This window comes from Macaca mulatta, chromosome X (genome assembly GCF_049350105.2).
Source record: "Macaca mulatta isolate MMU2019108-1 chromosome X, T2T-MMU8v2.0, whole genome shotgun sequence".
Taxonomy (NCBI): Eukaryota; Metazoa; Chordata; class Mammalia; order Primates; family Cercopithecidae; genus Macaca; species Macaca mulatta.
In genome coordinates this window covers 14,621,926-14,645,942 of record NC_133426.1, presented here as the reverse complement: position 1 = coordinate 14,645,942, position 24,017 = coordinate 14,621,926, and the positions used below count along the sequence as shown (strand labels likewise).

Below are 24,017 nucleotides of genomic sequence, written 5' to 3'. Positions count from 1 at the left end.
GGATTACAGGCTTGAGCCACCGCGCCCAGCCTATGTGTCTATTTTTATGCCAGTATCATGCTGTTTTGATTACTATAGCTCTGCAGTATAAATTGAAGTCAGCTAATGTGATTTCTCAAGCTTTGTTCTTTTTGCTCAAGATAGCTTTGGCTATTCTGGGTCTTTTATGGTTCTGTATAATTTTAGGATTTTTTTTCTATTTCTTCAAAGAATGTCATTGGTATTTTGATAGGGATTGCATTGAATCTATAGATTGCTTTGGGTAGTATGGACATGTTAACAATGTTGGTGCTTCCAATCCATAAACATGGAATGTATTTCCATTTCTTGTGTTTTCTTCAATTTCTTTCATCAATCATTTATAGTTTTCATTATAGAGATCTTAAACTTCTTTGGTTAATTTAATTCATAGATATTTAATTTTATTTGTAGCTATTTTAAATGGGATTAGTTTTTTATTTCTTTTTCAGATTGTTCGCTGTTAACATAGAAATGCTACTGATTTTTGTATAGTGATTTTTGTATCCTGCAACTTTACTGAATTTGTTTATCAGTTCTAATAGCTTTTTGGTGTAGCCTTCAGGTTTTTCCAAATACAAGATATCATCAGAAAACAAGGATAATTTGACTTCTTCCTTTCCAATGTGGATGCCCTTTCTTTCTTTTTCTTTTGTCTGATGGTCCTAGCTAGGACTTCCAGTATCATGTTGAATAACTGGTGAAAATGGGCATCCTTGTCATTTTCCATGTCTTAGAGGAAAGGCTTTCAGTTTTTCCCTATTCAGTATGATACTAGCTGTGGGTCTGTCATATATGGCTTTTATTATGTTGATGTATGTTCCTTCTATGCCCAGATTTTTAAGAGATTTTATCATGAAAGGATGTTGAATTTTATCAAATGCTTTTTCAGCATCAATTGAAATGATCATATATTTTTTGTCTTTTATTCTTTTGATATGATGTATCACGTTGACTGATTTGCAAACGTGGAACCATCCTTGCATCCCTGGGATAAATCCTACTTAGTCATGATGAATGATCTTTTCAACATGTTGTTGAATTTGGTTTGCTAGTATTTTGTTGAGGATTTTTGCATCCATGTTCATCAGGGATATTGGTTTGTAGTTTTCTTTTTTGAATATGTCTTTGGTTTTGGTATCAGGGTAATACTGGCTTCATAGAACACTTTTGGAAGTATTCTCTCCTCTTCTATTTTTTTGAATAGTGTGAGTTGGATTGGTGTTAGTTCTTTTAATGTTAGGTAAAATTCAACAGTGAAGCCACAGGGTCCTGGGCATTTCTTTGCTGGGATACTCTAGTATGGCTTCAGTTGCATTATTTGTTATTGGTCTGTTCAGGTTTTGTATTTCTTCATAGTTCAATCTCAGTAGGTTGTATGTGTCTGGGAATTTATCCATTTAGCCTACATTTTCCAATTTATTGGCATATACTTCTTCGTAGTGGCCTCTAATGATCACTTGAATGTCTGCTGTATTGGTTGTAATGTCTCCTCTTTCATCTCTGATTTTATTTATCTGGGTCTTTTCTCTTTTTTCTTTGGCTAAAGGTTTGTCAAATTTGTTTATCTTTTCAAAAAAACAAACTTTTAATTGATCCTTTGTAGTGTTTTGTTTCAATTTTATTTATTTATGCTCTGATCTTTATTATTTCTTTTCTTCTACTAACTTTGGATTTCATTTGCTCTTGCTTTTCTAGTTCTTAAAGATGCATTATTATGTTGTTTATTTGAAGTTTTTTTTAACTTTTTTATATAGGAATTAATAGCTATAAACTTCCCTTTTAGTACTGCTTTCACTGTATTGCATAGATTTTGGCATGTAGTGTTTCCATTATCACTTAGTAGATTTCCTCTACGACCTTCTCAAGTGCTAAAGGCAGACAACCTAAGAGTCAAAATTTGACGACTCTGCCACTCTCCATCATGTCTTGTCATAAAGTAAGAGAATGAAAGAATAATTTCATAGGAGGTTGTGAACTGAAAGAGGAACTTCAGAATCCAAAATTTTAGAGGTAGAAAAGTTTCAGGCAGTGGTATGTTTTTAAAAGTGACAAGTATCATAGAAGGCTTAAATAGATGGGGAAGTGTGGGTCACTGGATTGAAACAGAACAACTATGAGATTGACATCTTGGAAGTTTCTCCATCTTTCTAGAAAAAAATTACCCTTAACTCTCTGCATATATTTTAATCAAAGAACAGACATCAGTTTTTCCTAATTAACATTGTTTTGGTGCAAAATGTTTCACTAGGAATTTGTGGGCATGTATTTCTAAATGATTTCCAACAACATACAAACAAACCATAAGATGGAATAGTGACACCCTTTACTATTTAGCATTAAATTGCACACCTCCTTTTCCCAATTAGGAGAAAGCGATTTCTTTCTCCTAACCCTGCCCTTTGAAAGTAGAACTAATTTAAAGTTCTGGTCTCTTAGCAACCATAGCTGATTCACATACTTAGTGCAAATAGTAGATGTGCCTTTCTGAAAAGATATGAAGTTACTATCTAAGCTTCCTAGAGCATGCTTTTAAAAGGTACTTAAACTGCATATGGCAAGGTATTTTAACAGAGATAAGAGTACTTTCATCTCAGCCATCATACTTTATTCATAGTCTTTATGACAATTAAATCTATTCCAAGTTTCTTGGTTGCCCACTCTTACCTAGCTGCAGTGGTAAAACACACATTTGCTTGCTTTAATTCAGGTATTTGCATTCTAACTTAGTCTTCTTTGCCACTCACAATAAAATTTTAGCAAATTGTGATTCATTATAATACTGTATTCTTCTAGCCACTATCCTGTTTGATGTAGAAGTACATTTTGACTAAAGACCTACTGCCTTGTTAAAGAGTCAACTTCTAAACTTCTTAACTCAAGAGCTGCAACCTTTGCTAAAAAATCTCTTGTCATATCCAAAGTTAACAATTATAGTAGTAGAGGAAGCTGTCAAAAATGGCACAGCAAGCTGTTTGCAGAAAATTTAGTTTTAGACAAGTGTTTTTGTTGTTACTGTTTTTCTTCCTTTTTCCAGGCTAGAAATACAAATTCACATAATTGCTTTCAACACACATCAGTGAGAGGAAGGTCAAAAGTTCTCAAGTTTGATTTTTGTGTTTACCCTGTAGGCTCCAACACTTAGTCAGCGGCTTTCAAAGTGATTGAATTTGATTTCTTTTATTTTTCTCCAAATAGCAAATGCTTGGTCGGTAGTTTAAGGAAATTAATAGAAATATCTTACAGATGATGTGGAAAAAAGCACAAAGAACTGGAGAGAAAAGTCAAGTAATTTTCAAACAAGCTTGAGGATAGCGCTTAAAACTGAGAAGAAAATTCATTAGTGAATAAAGTCCCTCCCAGATGTTAAAGGCTTCTGGGACCATTTGTTGTATTTTGGCCCTATTCAGTCACCTACTTTTCTGTTCCTTTCATCTTTAACTAGAGCATTTTTCCAATCATACTCCTTGTTGATAACTCTAACTAAACAAAAGAAGTAAAACTCCCTTAGTCTACCTTTGTTCTCTTTTGGTTCAGCTGGTTTGAAATAAGCTATCTCTAACAGAAGCCCAGGTACACTAGGCATCTGCTATGCTTTTGATGTTTGGACCCTTCAAATCTCAGGTTGAAATTTGATCCCTAATATTGAAGTTGGGGCCTAATGGGAGGTTTTGGATCATCGGAGCAGATTCCTCATAAACAGATTAATGTCCTCCCTCAGGGTTGAGTGAGTTGTCACTCTATTCCCTTCCACAACAGCTGATTGTTAAAAAGAGCCTGGCACCTTCCTCCTCTCTCTCTTGCTTCCTTTCTTGCCATGTGTTCTCTGCACATAACAGCTCTCTTTCACCTTCTACCATGAGTGGAAACATCTTGAGGCCCTTGCCAGATGCAGATGCCCAATCTTGAACTTTCCAACCAGCAGAACCGTGAGCTAAGTGAACCTCTTTTCTTTATAAATTACCTAGTCTCAGGTATTCCTTTATAGCAACACAAAATGAACTAAGACAGCACCCATTAAATAATTATGGCATGAATAAACTAATCTTTCTGAAATATCAGTGAGGTAAGTTTCTATAATGTATCATCTTGTGATAGAACATACAAAATGGTCATAAAACATAAACATGTAGTTTAACAAATTTATTAAAAAACACCAATGTGTCTTCCTCCATGCAAAAACGATAGAATGGCATCTTCCCCATAGAAGCCCTCCACCTGTCTCCTTCTGATCATAATACCAGCCTACCCCCTACCAACGACCACTATGTTGACTTTCATGCTGCTAATAATTGTTTAATGTGGCCTATTTTAAAAATATGTGTCAATGGGATCATACAGTATTAGCCTAGCTTCTTTAGCTCAGTCTTTTGTGTTTCAGAGATATCCATCCATGTAGTTTATTCATTGCTTGCTGTCTAGTATACCATGATATAAACCTACCTCTGTTTATCATTTCTACTACTGAGTTGTTTCTGTTGGGCTTCTATTAACTACGTTATTATGAACATTCTAACACATGTTTTCTGGTGCATGTAAGCATGCATTTATGTGAGATACAAACATCTATAAATGGAATTGCTAGGTCATAGACTATATACATTTTCAAACGTACTATCAGATATTCTTCAAAAGTGATTTTACAATGCATATTCCCATCAACAGTGCATGAGAGTTCTCATTGCTCCACATCCTTGTTAATAATTGGCAATGCCACTTTTCTGCCCACTTCCTCATTCCCTCTCCCGAGTGCCACTCTGGCTGCAGTGTACTTGATCTGAGCTCCAGGCTCCAGCTAAGCTAGCACAGTCTCCCTTCAGCCACCATTATAATTATCTACTGGGACCTCACCAGCCACAATGAGATGTTCTCTGACATTTACAAAATATGAAAGATCACGGACCAGCTGTGCTTGGAGGTAGAGGGAAAAATAGTTGATAAGACAGAGGGTAACATTGATGACTCACTCACTGGTGGAAATGCCTCCACTGAAGGCCTCAAGGGTGAAGGTACCAAAAGCACAGTCATCACTGGTGTTGATATTGTCATGAACCTGTCATGAACCATCACTTGTAGGAAACCAGCTTCACAAAAGAAGCCTACAAGAGGTACATCAAATATTACATGAAATCAATTAAAGGCAGACTTGAAGAACAGAAACCAGAAAGAGTAAAAGCTTTTATGACAGGGCCTACAGAACAAATCAAGCAGATCTTTGCTAATTTCAAAAACTACCAATTCTTCATTGGTGAAAACATGAATCCTAATGGTATGGTGGCTCTAGTGGACTATCATGAGAATAGTATGATCCATATATGGTTTTCTTTAAGAATGGTTTAGAATGGAAAAGTGTTACAAATTTGGCAGTTACTGTGGATCGATTACCTGTCATCATAACTGGCTGCTGCATGTCATCCACACAACACTAGGACTGATATCATCTTGAGCATCTCATTTATTGTGACTGTGATTTATTTGGAGTAGAGTCACTGTTTTTAAGAAAAAAAAAAACATGTTGACTGTCTAAAAGTAAAATGCATTTAAACTCATTTGAAAGAATGCCTCCTAGGTTAATACGTATTTAAACTAACTCTATTCTGTAATGTTCCTGGAGAAGATAGAGCCTGGTTGTAGGTCACTACTAGGAAGTATAAGACTGTTATCAGTAACTTGTACAGTGGAAACTACTTTTGGGACTAGAATCTAAAAGAAAATAATTAAAAGTTTTAATTTTGAACTGCAGTAAAGAAAAAGACCATGCTAATATCAATGCCAACATTTAAAGTGGAGCCTTATACATTTCCTCACCTACAACAGAGTAGTTAACTCTGGAAGAGATTACCAAGAGAATAAAAAGAAACTAACTCAGTCAGAAAGAAATACTTGACAATGCTATATATTTTTAAAATTTTCACCATACTCATACATGTATATTATCAGATGTTTTATTTTTGCCACTCTGATAAGTATGTAGTGCCAATACATTGTGGTTTTAATTTGCATTTACCTAATTACCAGTGAAGTTGAGCATTTTTCCATATGCTACTATTTCCCCTATTGGCATGTGCCTGTTCAGGTGGTTTTCCCATTTTTCCTTTGCATTGTCTGTCTTTTCCTTATTAATTTGAAAAAGGTTTTTATATATTCAATAGGAAGGTTGATCTTAATTATCTAGTTCACCCTCCTGAGAAACTGGAAGCACTTAAATGTACATTTTATCTGTGTGTACTTTATGGTCTCAATTTCCTTGGTGGCTCGTAGTGACTGGCTACCTGGAAAATTGAAAAAAGATTAAACTAATTCACTAAAATCTATTCAATTTTAATATATCTGTTATTTTAATTTCTATACAGCTCTATTGTCAACATTTTCCCTTCTTTTTTCATTTCATGTAATAAGTTTACTTAGCAACTATTTTATGACTAGTAAATTTCTGTCAATTAATCCATCTTATTTTTCACAACTACAAAGGAAAGTCAAATTATACTTTTCTACAGAACCAAGTTTACAATATGTGAAATATTGAATCAAAAGAGATAATGATTAGCATAGTAGAATGATAGAATGATTATTACATAAATACTCTAAAGTGATTAGCACATTAAAAACTCAATATCTCTTATTAGACTCCATTTAAAAAGCATTATTTATTGACCATTTGTGGTTTGAAAGAAAAACAGCATTATTATTAACTTCCTGAATCCTGATTCCTTAAATTTAGATATTCTATGTCTTGTTAAAGTTCTAGGAATCAGAACTTTGACTAACCAGAACATTTTATTTTCTCTAAAATATTGCATACCTATACTCTCACAAAAAATCTAGAAGAGATAAATCTTTAAATGGTCTTTTATATATGGCTTATAAAATCCATTTCAATATATTTTCAATGATCCTTTATCTTTGCAAACATTCTTTCTATTTTTCCTCTTTGGGGGCTCTATCAAAAGAGGATGCATTCATTAATCTGAGAATAATATTAGTCCTCTAGAGGTTTTGGTTTAATGTGGAATCCTGTCTTCTGTGGCTATATAAAAAATTGCAAAAGCATAGTCACATAAATGAAAACAAAACTCAAATATCAGTAAGTTTTAAATTTCTGATTATTTTGCAACTCATCAGGCTAAAAACTTGCAAGACTGAAAAAAAATTAGTAGTTAGCTATAGAAAGCAATTTCTGGCAACTATCTCTAAAGATAAATAATTCTAATAAAGAAGAGTATTTCTTCTGATCCTTTTGGAGGGTTTCTGCTTGCTTTAGAACACACTTGGAACAGAATGGCACCAAAGGCTTCAAATATTGATATCTCAATGGCATCATTTGAAATTATCCTGGAGGAAGTTTAGGAACTTCAGAACCTCCTCCTTTAGTAGTTAGGTCCTAAGTTGCCCTCATGGGTATTTTACAAAATGTAAATGCTCAGTGCTTTGATAGGTGCCATCAGTTTTATAGCAGTATAGGATTCTTTTATCACAATTTGTCTTTAAAATAAAAGGTTCATCATCCTCAATATGAAGACCTGCAAGGCTAACATCTGAAGGGCTTTAGTAACTTTTTCCAACACTACTTTAGCTCTAAAGCATGATAATATTTATTTCTCATTCTTTTCAAAGAATAAATTTTATAATGCATTTAAATATGTTCTCATACAATGTCAGCATGACAGAAAATGTATAGAGACTATTTGAAAAGTGTAGAATTTGACGGGATTCATTCATAAACCATATGAAACTGGATGCTAGGCAGTATAATCTATATTTCCTCTTGGAGCTGGAATATAATATATACTGCTACTGTATGGGGCCAAATTCTAATAGGACACAGGCAATCTATTAAAAAATGACTAAGAGTGAGGAAAAAATCTATGCTGAATTTACATTACTGTTCTAAGATTAAATATGGTAAGTTTTTTTCTATCATGAAAATAAAATGTAATGACCCAAATACATTCTTCCTATAGCATTTATATACCAAGTGGACAAGATAATAGAATATTATTAATTTAAGCAGGAGAATTTTTAAATAACAAAGCAAAATTAAATATTTCATGGTAAATTAACTCATCTACAACACTGACCATTAAAGGCAGATATCAAGGTCTCCTTTACTAAAGAGCAGAGAAAAGCCTGCCTGGAAGTGTCCACATCTTTTTTAAAAAGGGTAAAACTTTCAGTAAGATACAAGTAGAGGTTCCAAGATGGCCAAATAGGAACAGCTCCAGTCTATAGCTCCCAGCGTGAGCGACACAGAAGATGGGTGATTTCTGCATTTCCAACTGAGGTACTGGGTTCATCTCACTGGGGCTTGTTGGACAGTGAGTGCAGCCCACAGAGCGTGAGACAAAGCAGGGCAGGGCATCGCGTCACCTGGGAAGCACAAGGGGTCAGGGAATTAATTCCCTTTCCTAGCCAAGGGAAGCCATGACAGATGGTACCTGGAAAATCGGGACACTCCCACCCTAATACTGCACTTTTCCAGTGGTCTTAGCAAATGGCACACCAGGAGATTATATCCAGTGCCTGGTTCGGAGGGTCCAACGCCCATGGAGCCTCGCTCACTGCTAGCACAGCAGTCTGAGATTGAATTGCAAGGCGGCAGCAAGGCTGGGGGAGGGGCGTCTGCCATTGCCAAAGCTAGAGTAGGTAAACAAAGTGACCAGGAAGCTTGAACTGGGTGGAGCCCACCTCAGCTCAAGGAGGCCGGCCTGCCTCTGTAGACTCCACCTCTGGGGGCAGGGCATAGCTGAACAAAAGGCAGCAGAAACTTCTGCAGATTTAAACGTCCCTGTCTGACAGCTTTGAAGAGAGTAGTGCTTCTCCCAGCACGGAGTTTGAGATCGATCTGAGAACGGACAGACTGCCTCCTCAACTGGGTCCCTGACCCCAAGTAGCCTAACTGGGAGGGGTACGTCCCAGTTGGGGCCGACTGACACCTCATATGGCCAGGTGCCCCTTTGAGACAAAGCTTCCAGAGGAAGGATCAGGCAGCAACATTTGCCATTCTGCAATATTTGCGGTTCTGCAGCCTCTGTTGGTGATAACCAGGCAAACAGGGTCTGGAGTGGACCTCCAGCAAACTCCAACAGACCTGCAGCTGAGGGTCCTGACTGTTAGAAGGAAAACTAACAAACAGAAAGGACATCCACACCAAAACCCCATCTGTACGTCACCATCATCAAAGACCAAAGGTAGATAAAACCACAAAGTTGGGGAGAAACCAGAGCAGAAAGGTTGAAAATTCTAAAAATCAGAGCACCTCTTCTCCTCCAAAGGAACACAGCTCCTCGCCAGCAACAGAACAAAGCTGGACGGAGAATGACTTTGATGACTTGAGAGAAGAAGACTTCAGACGATTGGTAATAACAAATTTCTCCTAGCTAAAGGAGAATATTCAAACCCATCACAAAGCTAAAAACCTTGAAAAAAAGATTAGATGAATGGCTAACTAGATAAACAGCAGAGAGAAGACCTTAAATGACCTCATGGAGCTGAAAACAATGGCACAAGAACTACATGACACATGCACAAGCTTCAGTAGCTGATTCAATCAAGTGGAAGAAAGGGTATCAGTGATTGAAGATCAAATGAATGATATGAAGTGATAAGAGAAGTTTAGAGAAAAAAGAGTAAAAAGAAACGAACAAAGCCTCCAAGAAATATGGAACTATGTGAAAATACCAAATCTATGTTTGATTGGTGTACCTGAAAGTGACAGGGAGAATGGAACCAAGTTGGAAAACACTCTTCAGGATATTACCCAGGAGAAGTTCCCCAACCTAGCAAGGCAGACCAATATTCAAATTCAGGAAATACAGAGAACGCCACAAAGATACTCCTTGAGAAGAGCAACTCCAAGACACATAATTGTGAGATTCACCAAAGTTGAAATGAAGGAAAAAATGTTAAGGGCAGCCAGAGAGAAAGGTTGGGTTACCCAGAAAGGAAAGCCCATCAGACTAACAGCGGATCTCTTGGCAGAAACTCTACAAGCCAGAAGAGATTGGGGGCCAATATCAACATTCTAAAAGAAAAGAATTTTCAACCCAGAATTTCATATCCAGCCAAACTAAGCTTCATCAGTGAAGGAGAAATAAAATCCTTTACAGACAAGTCAATCCTGAGAGATTTTGTCACCACCAGGCCTGCCTTACAAGAGATCCTGAAGGAAGCACTAAACCTGGAAAGGAACAACTGGTAACAGCCACTGCAAAAATCATACCAAATTGTAAAGACCATCGATGCTAGGAAGAAACTGCATCAACTAACAGGCAAAATAACCAGCTAACATCATAATGACAGGATCAAATTCACACATAACAATATTAACCTTAAATGTAAATGGGCGAAATGCTCCAATTAAAAGACACAGACTGGCAAATTGGATAAAGAGTCAAGACCCATCAGTGTGCTGTATTCAGGAGACCCATCTCACATGCAGAGACACACATAGGCTCAAAATGAAGGGACGGAGGAAGATCTACGAAGCAAATGGAAAGCAAAAAAAAGCAGGGTTCGCAATCCTAGTCTCTGATAAAACAGATTTTAAACCAACAAAGATCAAAAGAGACAAAGAAGGCCATTACATAACGGTAAAGGGATCGATTCAACAAGAAGAGCTAACTATCCTAAATATATATGTACCCAATACAGGAGCACCCAGATTCATAAAGCAAGTCCTTAGAGACCTACAAAGAGACTTAGATTCCCACATAACAATAATGGGAGACTTCAACACTCCACTGTCAACATTAGACAGATCAACGAGACAGAAAGTTAACAAAGATATCCGGGAATTGAACTCAGCTCTGTACCAAGTGGACCTAATAGACATCTACAGAACTCTCCACCCAAAATCAACAGAATGTACATTCTTCTCAGCCCCACATCACACTTATTCCAAAATTAACCACAAAGTTGGAAATAAAGCACTCCTCAGCAAATGTAAAAGAATAGAAATCACAATAAACTGTCTCTCAGACCACAGTGCAATCAAACTAGAACTCAGGATAAAGAAAGGGTCCTGAGGTGACATATATCCTCCTCAGCTTACAAAGAAGATGACAGAATTAAGAGATTAAAGTAAAGACAGGCATAGGAAATCACAAGGGTATTGATTGGGGAAGTGATAAGTGTCCATGATATCTTCACAATTTATGTTCAGAGATTGCAGTAAAGACAGGCATAAGAAATTATAAAAGTATTAATTTGGGGAACTAATAAATGTCCATGAAATCTTCACAATTTATGTTCTTCTGCCACGGCTTCCGCTGGTCCCTTGGTTCAGGGTCCCTGACTTCCCACAACAAAGAGCCTCCTGCAAAGCAAAAGAAACTACCATCAGAGTGAACAGGCAACCTACAGAATGGGAGAAAATTTTTACAATCTACCCATCTGACAAAGGGCTAATATCCAGAATCTACAAAGAGCTTAAACAAATTTACAAGAAAAAAATCAAACAACCCCATCAAAAAGTGGGCAAAGGATATGAACAGACATTTTTTCAAAAGAAGACATTTATGCACCAAACAGACACATGAAAAAATGCTCATCATCACACACCATCAGAGAAATGCAAATCAAAACCACAATGGGATACCATCTCATACCAGTTAGAAGGGTGATCATTAAAAAGTTAGGAAAAACAGGTGCTGGAGAGGATGTGGAGAAATAGGAACACTTTTACACTGTTGGTGGGACTGTAAACTAGTTCAACCATTGTGGAAGACAGTGTAGCGATTCCTCAAGGATCTAGAACTAGAAATATCACTTGACCCAGCCATCCCATTACTGGGTGTATACCCAAAGGATTATAAATCATGCTGCTATAAAGACACATGCACACATATGTTTATTATGGCACTATTTGCAATAGCAAAGACTTGGAACCAACCCAAATGTCCATCAATGATAGACTGGATTAAGACAATGTGGCACATATACACCATGGAATACTATGCAGCCATAAAGAAAGAATGATTTCATGCCCTTTGTAGGGACATGGATGAAGCTGGAAACCATCATTCTGAGCAAACTGTCGCAAGAACAGAAAGCCAAACACCACGTGTTCTCACTCATAGGTGAGAATTGAACAATGAGAACACTTGGACACAGGATGGGGAACATCACACACTGGGGCCTGTTGTGGGGAGGGAGTGGGGGGAGGGATAGCATTAGGAGAGATACCTAATGTAAATGATGAGTTAATGGGTGCAGCACACCAACATGGCACATGTATACATATATAACAAACCTGCATGTTGTGCACATATACCCTAGAACTTAAAGTATAACAAAAAATACATTAATTAAGAAAAGATACAAGTATAAAGATTAAGAACTGTCAAAAAGTAAACTTGGGCACAGTAAAAATTTTGAAGGGTTTACTTGAGCAAACAGCAATTCATGAATTGGACAGCTCCAAACTGGAAGTGGTTCAAAGGTTCTGCTGAGGGAATGCAAGGGGAGGCCTTCATAAGATGAATAAGAAAGTAAAGCAAGGAGAATATTTGATTGGGTACAGTTATGGAATTGCCTTATTTGTGTATCCTGCAGGAAAGTCCCTAGTTATATAAGTTAATTTATGGCTTCTGATTGGTTAGCCTTAAGTTTCATTTTTTTCTCTAATATAGTCATTTACAAGAAGTAGTCCAAGTTAACTTTTGCTTATGTTTGCAAATCAAGCAATGTTAAGGTCATTTACGAAGTCTAACTGGCTTTGTCTTCCCAAGGATTCTTCAGGCCTGGTCTCTATTTATTTTAACAGGACACATGCACTAAAAGTCAAATTGTTTGGTTAAAATTTCAGTTTCTCTTTTTGATGAGACAGGTCTTCAGGCAAATTATTGCCTTCTGGTATTTATTTTAAACACTTTTTTTTTTGAAATACAGTAGATATACATGAAAGAATATTAAAACATTTTATACTCGTTTCTCAAAATAAACATGTTAAAATGCTTAATTTAAAAAAATAAAACCATGGATCCTATACAACATAGTATTGGAAGTTCTGGCCAGGGCAATCAGGCAAGAGAAAGAAATAAAGGTATTTAAATGGGAAGAGAGGAAGTCAAATTGTCTCTGTTTGCAGACGACATGATTGTATATTTAGAAAACCCCATCATCTCAGCCCAAAATCTCCTTAAGCTGATAAGCAACTTCAGCAAAGTTTCAGGATACAAAATCAGTGTGCAAAAATCACAAGCATTCCTACATATCAATAATAGACAAACTGAGAGCCAAATCATGAGCAAACTGCCATTGACAACTGCTACAAAGAGAATAAAATACCTAGGAATCCAACTTACAAGGGATGTGAAGGACCTCTTCAAGGAGAACTACAAACCACTGCTCAAGGAAATAAGAGAAGACACAAACAAATGGAAAAACATTCATTGCTCATGGATAGAAAGAATCAGTATCATGAAAATGGCCATACTGCCCAAAGTAATTCATAGATTCAATGCTATGCCTGTCAAGCTTCCATCAACTTTCTTCGCAGAATTAGAAAAAAAACTACTTTAAACTTCATATGGAACCAAAAAAGAGCCCGTATAGCCAAGACAATCCTAACCAAAATGAACAAAGTTGGAGGCATCATGCTACCTGACTTCAAACTATACTACAAGTTTACAGTAACCAAAACAGCATGGTACTGGTACCAAAACAGTAATATAGACCAATGGTACAGAACAGAGGCATCAGAAATAAAGTCGCACATCTACAACCATCTGATCTTTGACAAACCTGACAAAAACAAGCAATGGGGAAAGGATTCCCTATTTAATAAATGGTATTGGGAAAACTGGCTAGCTATATGCAGAAAACTGAAACTGGACCCCTTCATTACACCTTATACAAAAATTAACTCAAGATGGATTAAAGACTCAAACGTTAAGACCTAAAACCATAAAAACCCTAGAAGAAAACCTAGGCAATACCATTCAGGACATCGGCATAGGCAAAAACCTCATGACTAAAACACCAAAAGCAATGGCAACAAAAGCCAAAATTGACAAATGGGATCTAATTAAACTAAAGAGCTTCTGCACAGCAAAATAAACTATCATCAGAGTGAACAGGCAACCTACAGGATGGGAGAAAATTTTTGCAATCTATCTGTCTGACAAAGGGCTAATATCCAGAATCTATAAAGAACTTAAGCACATTTACAAGAAAGAAACAACCCCATCAAAAAGTGGGCGAAGGATATGAACAGACACTTCTCAAAAGAAGACATTTATGGCTGGGTGTGGTGGCTCACACCTGTAATCCCAGCACTTTTGGAGGCCAAGACAGGCAGATCACAAGGTCAGGAGTTCGAGATGAGCCTGACCAACATAGTGAAACCACATCTCTACTAAAAATACAAAACAAGTATCTGGGCATGTGGGAGGCACCTGTAATCCCAGCTACTTGGGAGGCTGAGGCAAGGAGAATTGCTTGAACCTGGGAGGTGGAGGTTGCAGTGAGCCAAGATCACACCACTGAGCTCCAGCCTGGGCGACAGTGTCAGACTCTGTCTCAAAAAAAAAAAAAAGAAAGAAAGAAAAAGAAAAAAGAAAAAAAGACATTTATGTGGCCAATAAAAATATGAAAAAAACCTAATCATCACTGGTCGTTAGAGAAATGCAAATCAAAACCACAATGAGATACCATCTTGCGCCAGTTACAATGGTGATCACTAAAAAGTCAGGAAACAACAGATGCTAGAATGGATGTGGAGAATAGGAATGCTTTTACACTGTTGGTGGGAGTGTAAATTAGTTCAACTATTGTGGAAGACAGTGTGGCAATTCCTCAAGGATCTAGAACCAGAAATACCATTTGCCCCAGCAATCCCATTACCGGGTATATACCCAAAGGATTAGAAATCATTCTAGTATAAAGACATATGCACACATATGTTTATTGCAGCACTGTTCACAATAGCAAAGACTTGGAACCAACCCAAATGTCCATCAATGATAGACTGAATAAAGAAAATGTGGTACATATACACCATGGAATACTATGCAGCCATAAAAAGGATGAGTTCATGTCCTTTGCAGGGACATGGATGAAGCTGGAAACCATCATTCTCAGCAAAGTAACACAGGAACAGACAGTCAAACACCGCATATTCTCACTCATAAGTGGGAGGTGAACAATGAGAATACATGGACCCAGGAAGGGGAACATCACATACTGGGACCTGTCAGGGGGTTGGGGGCTAGGGGAGGGATAGCATTAGGAGAAACACCTAATGTAGATGACGGGTCGATGGGTGCAGCAAACCACCATGGCACGTGTATACCAGTGTAACAAACCTGCATGTTCTGCACATGTATCCCAGAACTTAAAGTATAATTAAAAAAAAAAAAACTTTAAAGAAGTAAATAATCATTGTAATAAAGTTATTCTCCTGCACAAAAATATAAAAATAAAACCATGGAGATATATAAGGTGATATAAAATATGCTATAAAATATGTTTGTGGAGAGCTATAATTAAAATAACTGGATGCATAAGAATTTGAGTTTGGCACTTGTAGCCTCCCAGCACTCTGCAAAGAAGTAAGCAACATAAGGGCCATTACACAGAGGTCATATTTGGTTCATTTGTATAATAGTGCATCAAAATAATACTGTGCCCTTTTTCTTCTTCACTCATAGCCTCACTTTTCCAAAGTGGTTATTTTCAGGCCAGGTGCAGTGGCTCATGTCTGTAATACCAGCACTTTGGGAGCCCAAGGTGGGAGGATTGCTGGAGGTCAGGAGTTCAAGACCAGCCTGGGCAACATAGCAAGACACCCATCTCTACAAAAAAAAAAAAAAAGTTTTTAAACACGAAAACTTTTGATGGCTAAGAGCAAGGACTTTTGATTCAATAAGCCTCAGTTCAGTTATAGTGTTTTCTATTCCAGCATTTTCTAGCTGTGAGATTCTGGGCAGGGTATGCCAACAGCTATTGATTTCCTTATTGGGAAAGTGCAAATAATAATAGTGACCTTACAGATTTGATATAAGAAATAAGTAAAAGAATGCATGCAAAATATTGGTCCAGTGTCAAAGATGTAGTAAGCACTCAATAAAACCTAACCATTAGTATTATTTCTGCAAATATGTAAGTTCAGTCCTATGAAGCTGCCATTTTTGCTTGTCAATAATGGTCAAATATCAGCACTTTCTTCTAGTTCAACCTAATGCACACCATGAAAATCTTTCTAATCTTGAGACCTGGTGGTTTACTTTCCAAAGCTTCGATTCAATGAGCTGGAAGCGAGCACCTGCTTTCCTAACCCTTAGCTACGTTTAGAATTCTCTGAACCTAAAAGTATTTGTCATCTTGTACTATTTCTTCCATTATTTTGAGCAAGGCTCTTCTGTGTCAAATTTCCACTGTGAGAATCTGGGTTTTTGCTGCTCTTACCAAGAGATGGGCAAACTACAGCTATTGACCAAATTGGTTGCCACCCGCTTTTGTAAATAAAGCAATATTGGAACAACAGCTATGCTTGTGGGAAAACACTGTTTCTCTACACTCACACAACACTTCTGACCCCAAATATGTGGATTTTTTCCCACGCCAAATAATTCTGCAATTCTCTGGACACCAGCTAGATGTCCTACAATTCAACTCAATTCTGACACTACCTGGAGTTAGTGTCAAATCCCACAAGTTAAGGGCTCAGTCCTATAAGACTATGCCCACCTGGAATGCCAGTCGCAAGTCCAACCATCCACACTTCTGGACGACCAGCTATAAACTGAGGATTCCCATGGCCCACTCCTCAGGTTTGATAATTTGCAAGGGTGACTCAGAACTCAAAAAAAGCACTTCACTTAATGTTTACCAGTTTAGTATAAAGGATACAAATCAGGAACAGCCAGATGGAAGAGATGCATAGAGCAAATTATGGGGTAGGGGGACATGTGGAGCTTCTGTGCCCTCTCTTGGTACACCAACCTCCCAGCACCCTGATGTGTTCACCAATCCTGACATTCATTGAATCTCATTTTTGAAGAGTTTTTATAGAGCTTAATCTCCAGCTCCCTCCTCGCCTTCTCAGAAGTCTGTGACTGGTGTAAAATTTCCAATCACTTGGTTTTTCTGGTGACCAACCAGCCCCATCTTGAGGATGTCTAGGGAACCCACCCTAAGTCACCTCATTAGCGTAAACTCAGGTCTGATCAAAAGGGGCTCTTTATGACTAACAAAAGACACTTCTATTACTCAGGAAATTCCACGGGTTTTATGAGCTCTGTGGCAGGAACTGGAGACAGAGACCAAATCTATTTCATATTATACCACAATGCTTGTTTATTCATGTATTGGCTATGGCTGTTTCCGCCCTACAACAGCAGAGCTGAGTAGTTGCAACAAAGAGAGCATGGTTCACAAAGCTGAAAATAGTTATTTTCTGGCCCTTTACAGACAAAGTTTGCCTACCCCTGGTTTAAACTACAGGTTTGCGAATTAGAGTACACACCTCTCAAGATGATCTATCATAGTTCAGGGGAAAAATCCAAATTTCTGTTTAAGATTATTTTTCTCTAAAAAAAAAAAAAGGGGAGGGAAAATAGGATTTTCTAGTATGTCACATATGGGCTTACACTGGCCCCCTCATTCCTTCCATCTGTCCTGTCCATGAGACATCTGGAGAGAGTACTGGAATCCCACAATGAGGAGGAATGGTCAGTAGTGCCTCCACTTTCATTTTTTTGCTATCAGTGTATGGTGACAGATGGTCTCTGCAAATGTCTGTCTACAGATTGTATTATCTAGTGGTAACTGACTTAAATCTCTGAAATGAATAAGTGGCTTTGAAAGATACCAGTAAACAATAATATTAATAAGATAATACTACTAATACAAGCATCAGAGAGAAAATAAGATTGACATCAGTCACGAGTAATGAAAATCAATTAAAGCTGATGAAAACTCAGCTAAGAAAAATTTAAATTATCAAGATTACCTGAAATAAGGGTTTTCATACAGTATGATCAAGAATGGAACTTGTTAAGCATCTGTTATGTTTAAGATATTAGTGAATTAAAATATGAAGCATCCTAATTAGCAAGACATTTAAGATCTATTTTTGTTGACCTTTTTCGTATTAATTTGCAAATTTGCTTTTATTTATAAAGTATGTACTATATTAAACTATACTATAAGCATATAATTTAAAAATAAATACATAACCAAACATGTAACAGTAGGTGGGTACTCAAATTTCCCTTTATTTTCTACTCTGAGCAGTGCACAATGAATCGAAATTGAGCACCATTAGTCTAGGCTTCCATATAGTGGTGGTGCTTTTGTATTTCACAGGGAAAGGATAGAAACAGAAAAGTTTCTGTGGGATGGAGTTCCTGATGGCATTATTGAGAGTTGTTTTGGCAAAAGTGGTGCTGGGAAATGGGTAAATGATGAAAAAGTTCAGACACAAAGTTTAGTTTAAAGGAAATGGAAAAGGGGGCAGTTTCTAGGGGTAAACATGAGATAGAAATGGAATCAAAGGAAGTTTTTTTATTTTCTTCCATATGAAAGAGACTTGATCATGATTAAAAGCTAATAGAGCTGGGCGTAGTGGCTCATGCCTGTAATCTCAACACTTTGGGAAGCTCAGGCAGGCAGATCACCGGAGGGCAGGAGTTCGAGACTAGCCTGGGCAACATGGCGAAACCTACCCTCCCACCTGCCATCTCTACTAAAAATACAAAAATTAGCTTGGTGGAGTGGCACAGGCCTGTAGTCCCCATTACTTGGGAGGCTGGTGCAGGAGGATTTATTGAGCCTGGGAGGCAGAGGTTGTAGTGAGTCAAGAGCCCATCACTGCACTCCAGCCTGGGTGACAGGAGTGAAACCTTGTCTAAAATAATAATAATAATAATAAATAATAGAGCCTTTGCTTAAAAATTAGCTGTGTTTTGGCTAGGTGCGGTGGCTCACATCTGTAATTCCAGCACTTTGGGAGGCCAAGGCAGGTGGATCACCTGCGGTCGGGAGTTCAAGACTAGCCTGGCCAACATGGAGAAACCCTGTTTCTACTAAAAAAATACAAAATTAGCCAGGCATGGTGGCGCATGCCTGTAATCCCAGCTACTTGGGAGACTGAGGCAGGAGAATCGCTTGAACACGGGAGGCAGAGGTTGTGGTGAGCCGAGATCATGCCATTGCACTCCAGCCTGGGCAAAAAGAGTGAAACTCCATCTTAAAAAAAAAAAAAAAAAAAAAAAAAATTAGCTGTGTTCTAATGTTAATACCATCTTATTCACATATTATAACACTGGACCTCTTAAATTGTTAGACAAACTTCCTGTGATCCCTGTGTGTGGAGGAAGAAAATGAGTTGAAATTGTTAAATAATAGTACATGCTGTCTAGTAACTATATATATATATTTCACTATTCACATCTATTTACTATTCGGCAAATATTTATTGAACATGTACTATGTGCCACACCCTGAGAGATGCTTGGGATACAGAGGTAAACAAGATCAACAAGGCCCCACCATACATTCTTGTGGAGAAAACAGACTGTAATCAGGTTAAAATAAATAATGTAATTTTAGGTAGTGTTAAGTTCTCTGAAGACAATAAAGCAGGGTAAAAGTGTAGAGAGATTGAGATATTAGGGGTGGGAGCATTTGAGAAGAAGCCTTTCTGTGAATCAATGGTAGACAGAGGACTGAATTATAAGGAAGGGGGCATCCCCTGGGAGGAGAGAATTTCAGGGAGAAGGACCATGAAGTACAAGTATGATACAGGAACAATCTTGGCAAGGAAGCCAAGATTGTCCCCCAAGAAAAGTGAATGAAGAAATCATGGAAAGGCCTGATATTGGGGAAGTAGATGGTGGCCTGGCATGTGATGTACCATAGAGGGCCTGCCAAGGGATTTATTAAGTGTGCTATAGGAAGTCATTGGACAGTTTTAGGCAGAAGAATGGCATAATTTTACCTGTACTTTGTTATAAACCTTGCTCAACTTTTGCCAGTAATATCTTTCCAACTCCAATTTTAATAAAGAACCAGTTTCGTTCTAAGGGTTCAGACGTCTATCATAACGGACTTTCCATGGGATGGAGTCTTGCTTTGCTTATTCTTGGTGGCCAATGAGTACAGCTTTGGAGAGAGTTATTCGGGTATGTGATTCTAACATGACGTTTGCCTCTTGCCAACATCCATTGAAAGCAGTCATTTGAAGGGTGACATGAGCCACAGAAACTATCTTAGTGGCACTTTGCACCTGATTAAGTCAGGAGAAATGCTCCTGGCAGTACCAAAATGTCCATCACCTGCTCACTTGCTGATGCGTGAGGGAGAGAGTGGAACTTCCAAGAAAGGGGTTAAACATAAAATTGAATTCAACTTGATATTGTATCTGAAGACCCATGAGGTCAAATCAACCACAAAAGAGATCCCTGAGAATCCCAGGCCAGATACTTGGTGTTTGTTAAGAAGCTGGCATGGGCCAGTCATGGTGGCTCATGACTGTAATCCCACAGTTCTGGAAGGTTGAGGTGGGAGGATCACTTGAGGCCATGAGTTTAAGATCAGTCAGCAACATAGCCAGACCCTGTCTCTACAAAAAATAAGAAAATTAGCCAGGCATGATAGCACATGCCTGTTGTGCCAGCTACTGGGGAGGCTGTGGTGGGAGAATTGCTTGAACCCAGAAGGTCAAGACTGCAATGGGATGTGATCACACCTCTGTACTCCAGCCTGAGTGACAGAGCAAGACTCTGTCTGTAAAAAAAGAAAAGAAAAAAATTGAAAAAAAAAATTAATTAAAATTAAAAAATTTTAAAACCCATAAATATATATACCTACTGTGTACCCATAACAAGTAAAAATTTTGAGGTTGAACCTTTAAAAAAAATAATAATTTTAAAATAAAAATTTAAGGCCAGGAATGGTGACTCATGCCTGTAATCCCAGCACGTTGTGAGGCCAAGGCGGGCGGATCACCTGAGGACGGGAGTTCGAGACCGGCCTGACCAACATGAAGAAATCCCGTCTCTACTAAGAATACAAAATTAGCTGGGCGCAGTGGTGCATGCCTGTAATCCCAGCTACTCGGGAGGCTGAGGCAGGAGAATTGCTTGAACCCAGGAGGCAGAAGTTGCATTGAGCCAAGATCACACCATTGCACTCCAGCCTGGGCAACAAGAGCAAAACTCCATCTCAAAAAAAAAAAAAAAAAAAAAAAAATTAAAAAGAGATGACATCTCACAGAAAGACATGTAAACCAGTGGAAGAGACATTGGATTGTGAACTTCTGGCTTGGAATATGTCAGAACATTTGTAATCATCCTTTCCTAACTAACCTGGTTTTGTTTTATTCATTTTGCATAAAAGTTTGCCTCCCACTTTGGCTTTAATCTGTTGATGGGAAGAGATGCCTCAAAGCTGGCTTCTGGCACTATTGTGGGGTTTTTACAAGGGAAAACTTTGAGTCATTTAGTAAAATATCTACAGAAAAATTACTGGACCCAGAATAGCCTGCAAAATCTCAACAGAATGCAGAGGGGGCATGTGACCTGTATAAATTCAGCCTAAGAATGCAGATGATGCTTCTAACCTGAATGTTTCTGATTTTCTACACAATGCAAAAGGTAATTCTTGTGGAACTAGCCTCAGGCATAGATACGTGTTTAATGATGGAATTATTCAGTTTAGTAACTGCTATGGTCTGAGTGTGTCCCCTGAAAATCCATATATTGAAACTTAATCATCAGTGTGATCATTTTAAGAGGTAGAGTTCTTAGGAGGTGATTAAGTCGTAAGTGCAGACCCCTCATGAGTGATCTGCAGTGTGAGGGAGCTGTTTGCCCCTTCCACCATGTTAGAACACAGCAAGAGGGTACCATCTAGAAGAAACAGTCCCTCACCAGACACCTAATCTGACTGTACCTTGATCTTGGACTTCCCATTATCCAGAATTGTGAGCAAACAAATTTCTGTTGTTTGCAAATTACCCAGTCCAAAATATTTTGTTGTAACCCTGTAGGGTTAGGATGAACAAGGATGAACAAGAAATAAACCTGTAATGCAAAGAAGACAGTTAGAAAACTTACCTGCCTCCACCTTTTTTCCTGGATAGAAAAAAGAGAAGGGAACTAGGCATACTGATAACATGCCTAGAAATCACTACATTATAGCTACATATGGCAACTTGGCTAAAATCTCAAAAATATAACACTGATGAAAAAATAGCGAGTCACAAAAGAACACATGTAGTATTATACCACACCAGTCACATTGCATTAAGAGCCCACCCTGCTCCAATATGACCTCATCTTTACTGATGATGTCTACAATGACCCTATTTCCATATAGGGTACATTTTGAAGTATTGGGAGTTAGGACTTCAGCATACCTTTTGGAGAGACACAATTTAACCCATAACAGCACAGGACAGTACCCCACAATAAAGAATTATCCCATCCAAAATGTCAATAGTCTTCCTGTTGAGAATCCCTGGAGTAAGGCAATAAAGAAAGCAAGGGAATGATTAACACATAATTCTGAATACTTTCTGGGAGTGGAGGAATAGAGAAATATGAGAATGGAGAGGAGTACACAGGGCATTTCGAAGATCTTAGAATACTATCTTCAGCTTAGTAGTGAGTACACAGATATGCACTTTCTTATCCTGAAATATATATTACCTATAATTTTTGCCTTTATGATGAAATATTTTTAAGATTATAAAATTCAAAAATCATGAGGATACAGGTAAGTTATAAGAGTATAGAAATAGGTATAGGCCAGGTGCAGTGTTTCACACCTGTAATCCCAGCACTTTGGAGGCTGAGGCGGGCAGATCACTTGAGCCCGGAAGTTTGAGACCAACCTGGGCAACATGATGAGATCTCCTCTCTACTAAAAATAAAAAAAAGTTAGCTGAGTGTGGTGACTCATGCCTGTGGTGCTACCTACTCAGGAGGCTGAAGCGGGAGATGGATTGAGGCTGAAGTGAGTGATCACACCACTGCACTCCAGCCTGGGTGACAGAGTGAGACCGTGTCTCAGAAAAAAAAAAAAAAGAAAGAAAGAAAAATTGGTATAGAAGAAACTGGAACTTTTGATGAATTTAGTCATTCATTCATTTATTTTAGGTTCACATGAGGTTATGTTTAAATGTGTTACTTCAGGTTTCAGCCAGGAATAATGGTGAAAAATTGACCATGTAGTTTGCCAGGTGTGAGCTAGCTGAGAGTTGCTTCTTATAACCATGACACATGTTTTCAAGATTCCCCAGGTGTTAGGAATCCCTGATTCTGCCAGATCCCTACTCTATTCAGCTACTTTCATTCCTGAGAAAGAACACACAAACTACAGACACGTGCATACCTTTCACTAGTAGTCTCCTCTCCCAGACCCTGAAGCACCACAGTACAATGAATGTGGGCATAAGATCTGGAGGCAGACTGCCTAGGTTTTGCATCTTGGCTCTGTTACTTACACCATGGTCAAGTTAATTTTTCTGAGCTTCTGTTTTTGTCATTGCAAAATGAGGATATTAATAGTGCTCACTAATAGAATTGTTCTGAAGAATAAATGAGGTAATGTCTGTAAAACTTTGTCAAAGTGGTGGCATATGTTGAACACTTAATATTGTTAGTTCTCCCCCTCCTTCTACTCCTCATTATCACTGTTGTCCCTTCCTTGCTTCTTTCTTTGATGAGGTCACTTGGGCAATGTGTGAACCTGTCTTTTCATCCTTTTTGTTCTTAAAAGAAAGACAGGAAGCATACCCCAGCAACTGGCAACTCTTTGCTCCTTAATTAGCTCCCACTATCTATTCTCTTAGTAGAGAAACTTTCCCAAGCCTCATGGCAACAGTCTAGCAGTATAAAGCCATGGAAAGAGAGAGATTCATTAGGAAGAGAATATTTTAATCTCCTCCAACAAACTCCTTGCTTTCCAGGATGAGATGCTGGCACAGTGTGTCCTTAATGACTCGTGGTTCTCTTCACCTACCCCAACATTCTGCTTCTCCATGGTGGGTG

The 24,017-nt window shown here is 38.0% G+C and overlaps 1 pseudogene; it reads left to right on the top strand.

The window, feature by feature from the left end:
* The first annotated feature begins 3,907 nt into the window (after positions 1–3,907).
* Positions 3,908–5,447, top strand: LOC720944 (translationally-controlled tumor protein-like; annotated as a pseudogene).
* The last annotated feature ends 18,570 nt before the right edge of the window (positions 5,448–24,017 follow it).